Here is a 6,000-nt window from a genome sequence, read left to right as displayed (position 1 = left end):
TGTCTTTTATCTCTTGCTGTGGGAAATTCATGTAATACTTGCTTTAACCAATAGATGTCTCTAAATACTTCACAGTTCCAGAAGAGCACTACTACTATTCAAACTGATTTGGGGTGATTTTTGAACTGGCCTAGACAGACAACTTAGTGCAAATGCGTGCAGGCCCTGTAGCTGGAGCAATGCATTTATACACTATACACTGAAGTATTCGTATCAGTATATATGTAATCTGCAGATATAATTTCTGATCTAGCAATAAAATATCACCATAGAAGATTATTTCATGAGCAACACAATTTTTACAAAATGAATGGTAGAATATCAAAATGTATTTAGTTTTATGTAATTTATGCATGCATAAAATGACAAATAGAATTTTGCACATGCATATGGTGTAGAAAATACCATGAAAATCAAAATCTATTAAATTGAGGGTTTATGGGTTACAACGGTGGTTGGATCCCAAATAAGTAACCAGTGAAGAAAAGATCACAATTCTCTCATAAGAGATCAGAAGATAAAGTACTGTAATATGCTTCGTATATGTCTATTCAATACAACCTTCAGGGTTAATAAGGGGAAATATTTTCATGCTTTTGAAATGTTTATATCAAATTTCCGTTACAACTGTTTCTATACACACATGCAGATATTAAATGTTTTCTATTAAATTAAATGTATGATATTTAAAAATTTAATGTTATGTCTAGAAGTCACAAAATAAATAGTACAATTTAAGATGGAATGAATCATAGCAGCATGGAAATAATAGAAGAGAAAATATGGTGCATAGATCTAATTTATGGATTCATAAATCCAGTACTACGTACTACACTAGGTAGTACTGTTTAGTGTTCCAGGTTCATCATTTTACCTGTTGATTGTCCAATATAACAGATTTTCTGCTTTTTAGAAGACACTATCTACTCCCCCAACTATTTTCTTCATATCTGAGATTAGAACTCCAGACCCTGAATTTCGGCTATTTATACTTTTTTTTTATTATTATTTTAAGTCATAGTTGTCACGGTACCAAGAAGCTCACTGATAGCCAGATAAGGTTTTCAATACCTATCACAGGTCAGGAGGTGAAAGCTTTCCTAGTCTATAGGGCATAAATATTATTAATGTCCTAATAGTTAAACAGGAAACCTAGAGAAAATCACACAATGGAACATTTTTATTTCTTCATTTACAGCAGAGAGGTGCAACCTTCAGAATGTGCAAAGTTCTTACTATTGGGTTCCTCCTTATCTCTGAACTTTTACTGTATATGGTTTAGATCTTCTCAAACTTTTCTTTAAAAAATGGTTTCAGCTACTAGAACACTGTTACTTTCAAATCCGTATATTCCAGTTTTCTCCTGGTTTTATCTAGATATCCTGGATATTTTCAAAGTGTTTTTTTTTAAAAAAAATTGAAAAGTTTTCTTTGCTTTTGGAGATATTATGGGATTTTATACAGCAGCTTTTGATCTTCTCTTCAGCACAAACATGACACATTTTTTCTGCCCTGTCTTCATAATCTATAGCCCATGGTTGGGGTAGACTTAAACCAACCTTAATTGTTCTTATGTTAAAATACTCTTTTCCTTCTTAGTCCAATCCATTTTTGGTTGTAGATTTTAATCCAACATGCTCCACTGACCAATTATCAGCATAATCAGTTGATTCCTGTGGTTATCAATCTGTGGGCAGAGTCCTCCAAAGATATGCCAGTTTGACCAGTAACAATAGCCACATCTTTCAAAGTGGTCTTTGTCTCTGTACTTCCAGGTCTCTGAGAACATCTTGCATCTTGCATCTTGGAGACCTCACTTTGAAAATGTTATGAGCCAACTAACAGCTGACAGGCACTGCGGGTGCTGCAGGATACAACAGGAAGAAGAATTATACTCTCTCACAGCCCCAAGCTAAATGGTCCTGAGACCAGCAATAGGGTAATAGTAATGGTGTCTGAATCAACTTAAAATCATAATTCATTGACTAGCTGATTCTATCACCTAAGGGTCACTGACACTATCATTAACACAATAAAGTGCCCTAGGTGTTATCCTTGCTAAATCTGTTGCTTAGATATTTTCATTCTAGAAGAGCTGAGAATCTCAGAGATCCCACCTCTGATGAATTTGAATTGCCCTCCAACATGGATTGGAAAGAAGATGGAGGCAACATTATAAAGACACAGAAGGGGAAAAAAAGGTTGTTGGAGCATCCCTGTGCTGGTAGGAAAAATCCCTAGGACGTATTTATGAAATGAATTGTTCCATTTTCATATTCACATATTGATACGAAAATGAACACTTTTGAGATTAGAGTAGGTGCTATGCTGAGAATAAAAATAGCAAACTAAAATTCCTATATTTTGGCAGATGGATTGCTAGTTAGTAATATGTTAATTACAGTGTGTAGCTAATTGCTATCTAAATTCTTTTTTTTTCTTAGCTTCTAATTATCAAACATTTGGAATGACTATTATGATTTTGTACTGCAATAATTGGAAAGAAGAAAATAGCCATAGTTGTGTTTTAAGGATAACACTTACTTGTGTGCAATATCTTTATGCCTCTCATGGGAAGGTTTTGAGCAAGTGCAGAGAGAAATAAAGAACAGTATGTACTATCACAATGAAATACATTATTATTGCTTTAAAAAACTATAAATGATGAAAGCACTAGATCAATAGGTTTGCTTATGAATTGATTATTACTCTGCTTGACATTTGAAAGGGGCATATGGCAAACAGGAATAGATGAACATTTAAATGTGAGGATTCCTGAAGATGCCTGAATTATTCAAATATCCCATGCCACTTCTAATTATCGTTAGATATATCTGAACTTATTGTTTCTTACTTGGAACACTGGTATCTATGTTTGGCTTTCACCATTTCCAGCTAGAGTTCATTTGGTTTCTGCTCATCTCTATCTTCAGTATCAAGTTACAGTTCTGGAAATCTAAAGAGGGATTTTCCTGCAATTCAAGCCTTTATGGAAATCATTCCAGGTCTACATTTTTCTTCTGAGCTTATCCCTGGTAAAGTAGAATAGAGGACAAAGGTCACGAGTATGCAATATTTTTAATCCTAGGGAACCACATAAATTGTTAGTATTGACAGTGTAACATGTACTTGTTCATTTCCCCTCTCAGCAAACAAAAATCATACTGGTGTACAAGTTGTCATTTTTGTTACTAGTGGTTCATAGTAATCAACCAGTGATTAGATGATAGACAAGAATAATATTGTTTATTTTGAACTGATTTCTCTCAGCCCTCTGTTTTTTCTTTTTACCAGCCAATAATTCAGTAGGGAAGGTGCATAAGATTCACCATATTTTCAGACTTCCATTGCACACATCTAAACTTGTGAGGAGATGAGTTGTTTTGGACAGAGATATTAATATGTTGTTAATTTACATGAATATGGGGACAAAGATTTTAGTTAGAAATTGTTGTAAAGATCACTAACCATTAGGCAAGAAGAGGTTAACTTTGATTTTCCCATTGTTGGTGAACCATAATTTCTAGCTGCCCAGATATTGGTGAAGGGTGCTGGGAGATATAGTGTAGTGACTGGGTGTGGGGAGAGATTCCTTTTCCTGTTTAGATTAACTAGCTGTTGATGCTGACCTAAGATTTAATTGTGACTGCATATCCAAGGCAAGGCTTTTTTTGTCATAGAATGCCTAGGATGGAGTTCCGGCATCTTTTTTGGATGGAACCTTGTAGGATGGGCAAGGCGGGTTGTATGACATGTGTGAGTTCCGGCACCTTTTTTTTTTTTTTTTACAAAAAAAGCACTGATAAATAGTAACTGATTTTCATATATTGTTACAGCAGCTTTCAGCTGAAATTCTTTCAAATCCTGCTATCATCAAAGAACTCAAACTGTGTTTAAGAAATAATAATCTCTCCTCCATAATTAAAGAAGAAAGCAAGAAAATACATTCTAGGGTGCAATAAAAAAATTCCAAATGAAAAACAACATTTATTTGCTAAAGTCCTGTGGTTTCTGGATCTCATTTCAAGCACATTCATGGCTCTTGGATCAGACTACTCAATATTTATTCTCTCTTTAGTGAGATTGTGGCTAAAGATCCTTGTGATGGTTTCATCTGGGCCAAAATGAGAGAGGCATATTTAGCTAAGTTCCTATATATCTTACAGTATATTTTATTTTGAGTTTCACTAAAATAAAAATCATCAAGCATATGGTGATTAAGGAAATCAGATTTTAAAGTCAATTGGGAGCCGTTTATGAGCTTTATTACATGACAGGTGAGAGTTGCAGGCCCTGAATGTACCTATCTCTGCAAAACAAGAAAAATCAAGGTTTTTCCTTCACTTTCCTTCATTTCAAGCTTCAAATGATCCTGTCCTTGGTATGCTTATTTAGACCATAAGGGTCAGCCACTCTTCCAATAAAAAGCAGCAAAAAACTACTATTAACAAAACGCTTTAATGGTTCTCAGGAAAGCTACAAGATGTGAAAGGAATCTCCATATTCTAAATCTTCTCTTGACAGGTCCATCTAGTTCATCAGTTAGATAATTTAAGCTATGACAACCAACCAAATAAAAAGAAATATTCCATTTTATTGAAATGGTTGAAGCTGAATGTGGAGAGACTAGAAAACACTAATTCTACCAGCTTAAATTAATTATTTGTACTTTTAGCTTCTCACTTGTTCTCCCTGAGAATATGAGTTCATTGCTTTCATGTCATTTGTTTTGTTCCTTATTAAATGTCATTGTGGCTGATAGGATGGCATAATTTGTCGGCTTACTTAATTATTATGTTGTTATTCTACTGTTTCCATTATCCAACTCTCATGACTTTTCTTTCACAGGGACAGACATACAAATGCATAACTATGCACATACAACCATTTTTGCTGTAAAGTAAATTAGGGTCACAGATGCTGAAAGTCCCCTAATTGTCCAGTGAAAATTGTGGCTGATTTGAAGAATTTAAAATGGATTTCCTTGTCCTCATCAATCACATTAACTACTATACTATCAAGATGATACCATCAGAACACACAGATTTTGTTCATTTGAAAATGTAACAACTTCAAATTCCAACCCAGGAAGAATGCAGCAGATGTTCTTTGCCATCATAATGAAACTTACTGTTATGCAATACTATGGTTTGCATAAGGATAGACTTTAGTGAAACATTGTCTTGTTCCACTCTATTCTAATTAGGCAACTGGTTGCCTATAAGTTGCTCATTTTTTTTTATAGCAAATGGTATAAGGGTCTCCCTATCAAATCTTCTAAAAGAGCCATAATACTGTATCTTCCAAGAGTGCTTGTGCTCCAAAGGCATATTACCTGGTGAGAATGGTTTTTTTTTCTCCTGCAGAATTTTTTTTTTAAAACTCATTTGTATAGTTCCTTGTATATATATCTAAGGTGATAAACAACAACAGAAATACATTCAGATGCAGGATAAAACCTGTTAACCATGGTGCCAAGGTTATACATGTGGCTCCTGAGAGTGTTGTGTATGACTCATAGAATGTCCCCCCAAATGACTAACCAATTATTAATGTTATCAAGAGAGAAAATTAACTACATGCAGAGTAAAGGTACTTTTTAGTCAATTTAGTTAAATAAATATCATCCTAAATGATGCATATATATTAGGAGTGACATCTAAAAATAAAGCAATAAAATCAATATATATATGGCTCCGTTCAATTAAATTAAACTAAAAAGAAATGTAGATTTTTATGTGGCCTCATTCACTTTTTTTTCTGAATGCCAATATAAATATCAATACTGAAGCTCCCAAACGTACCTATGAAGATGGCAATTCCTAACTAAGAAAATATTAAAAATTTCCCATTTGGCATAAAAAAAAAAACCAACATCAAATGTCAAACCATTTTATTTATACATTGTAGTAAATACAATAGGTGGTGTCGTCCAACATGACATGTCAACCCAGGTAATTTCAGGAATTGGAAACCACAATCTGGGCACCATCACACTTG

Source organism: Crotalus tigris, unplaced genomic scaffold (genome assembly GCF_016545835.1).
Source record: "Crotalus tigris isolate CLP2741 ecotype Arizona unplaced genomic scaffold, ASM1654583v1 scf7180000017601.7605149639:7615979, whole genome shotgun sequence".
NCBI classification, from domain to species: domain Eukaryota; kingdom Metazoa; phylum Chordata; class Lepidosauria; order Squamata; family Viperidae; genus Crotalus; species Crotalus tigris.
The sequence above is the reverse complement of the archived record's forward strand: the minus strand, read 5'-3'. Positions refer to the sequence as shown.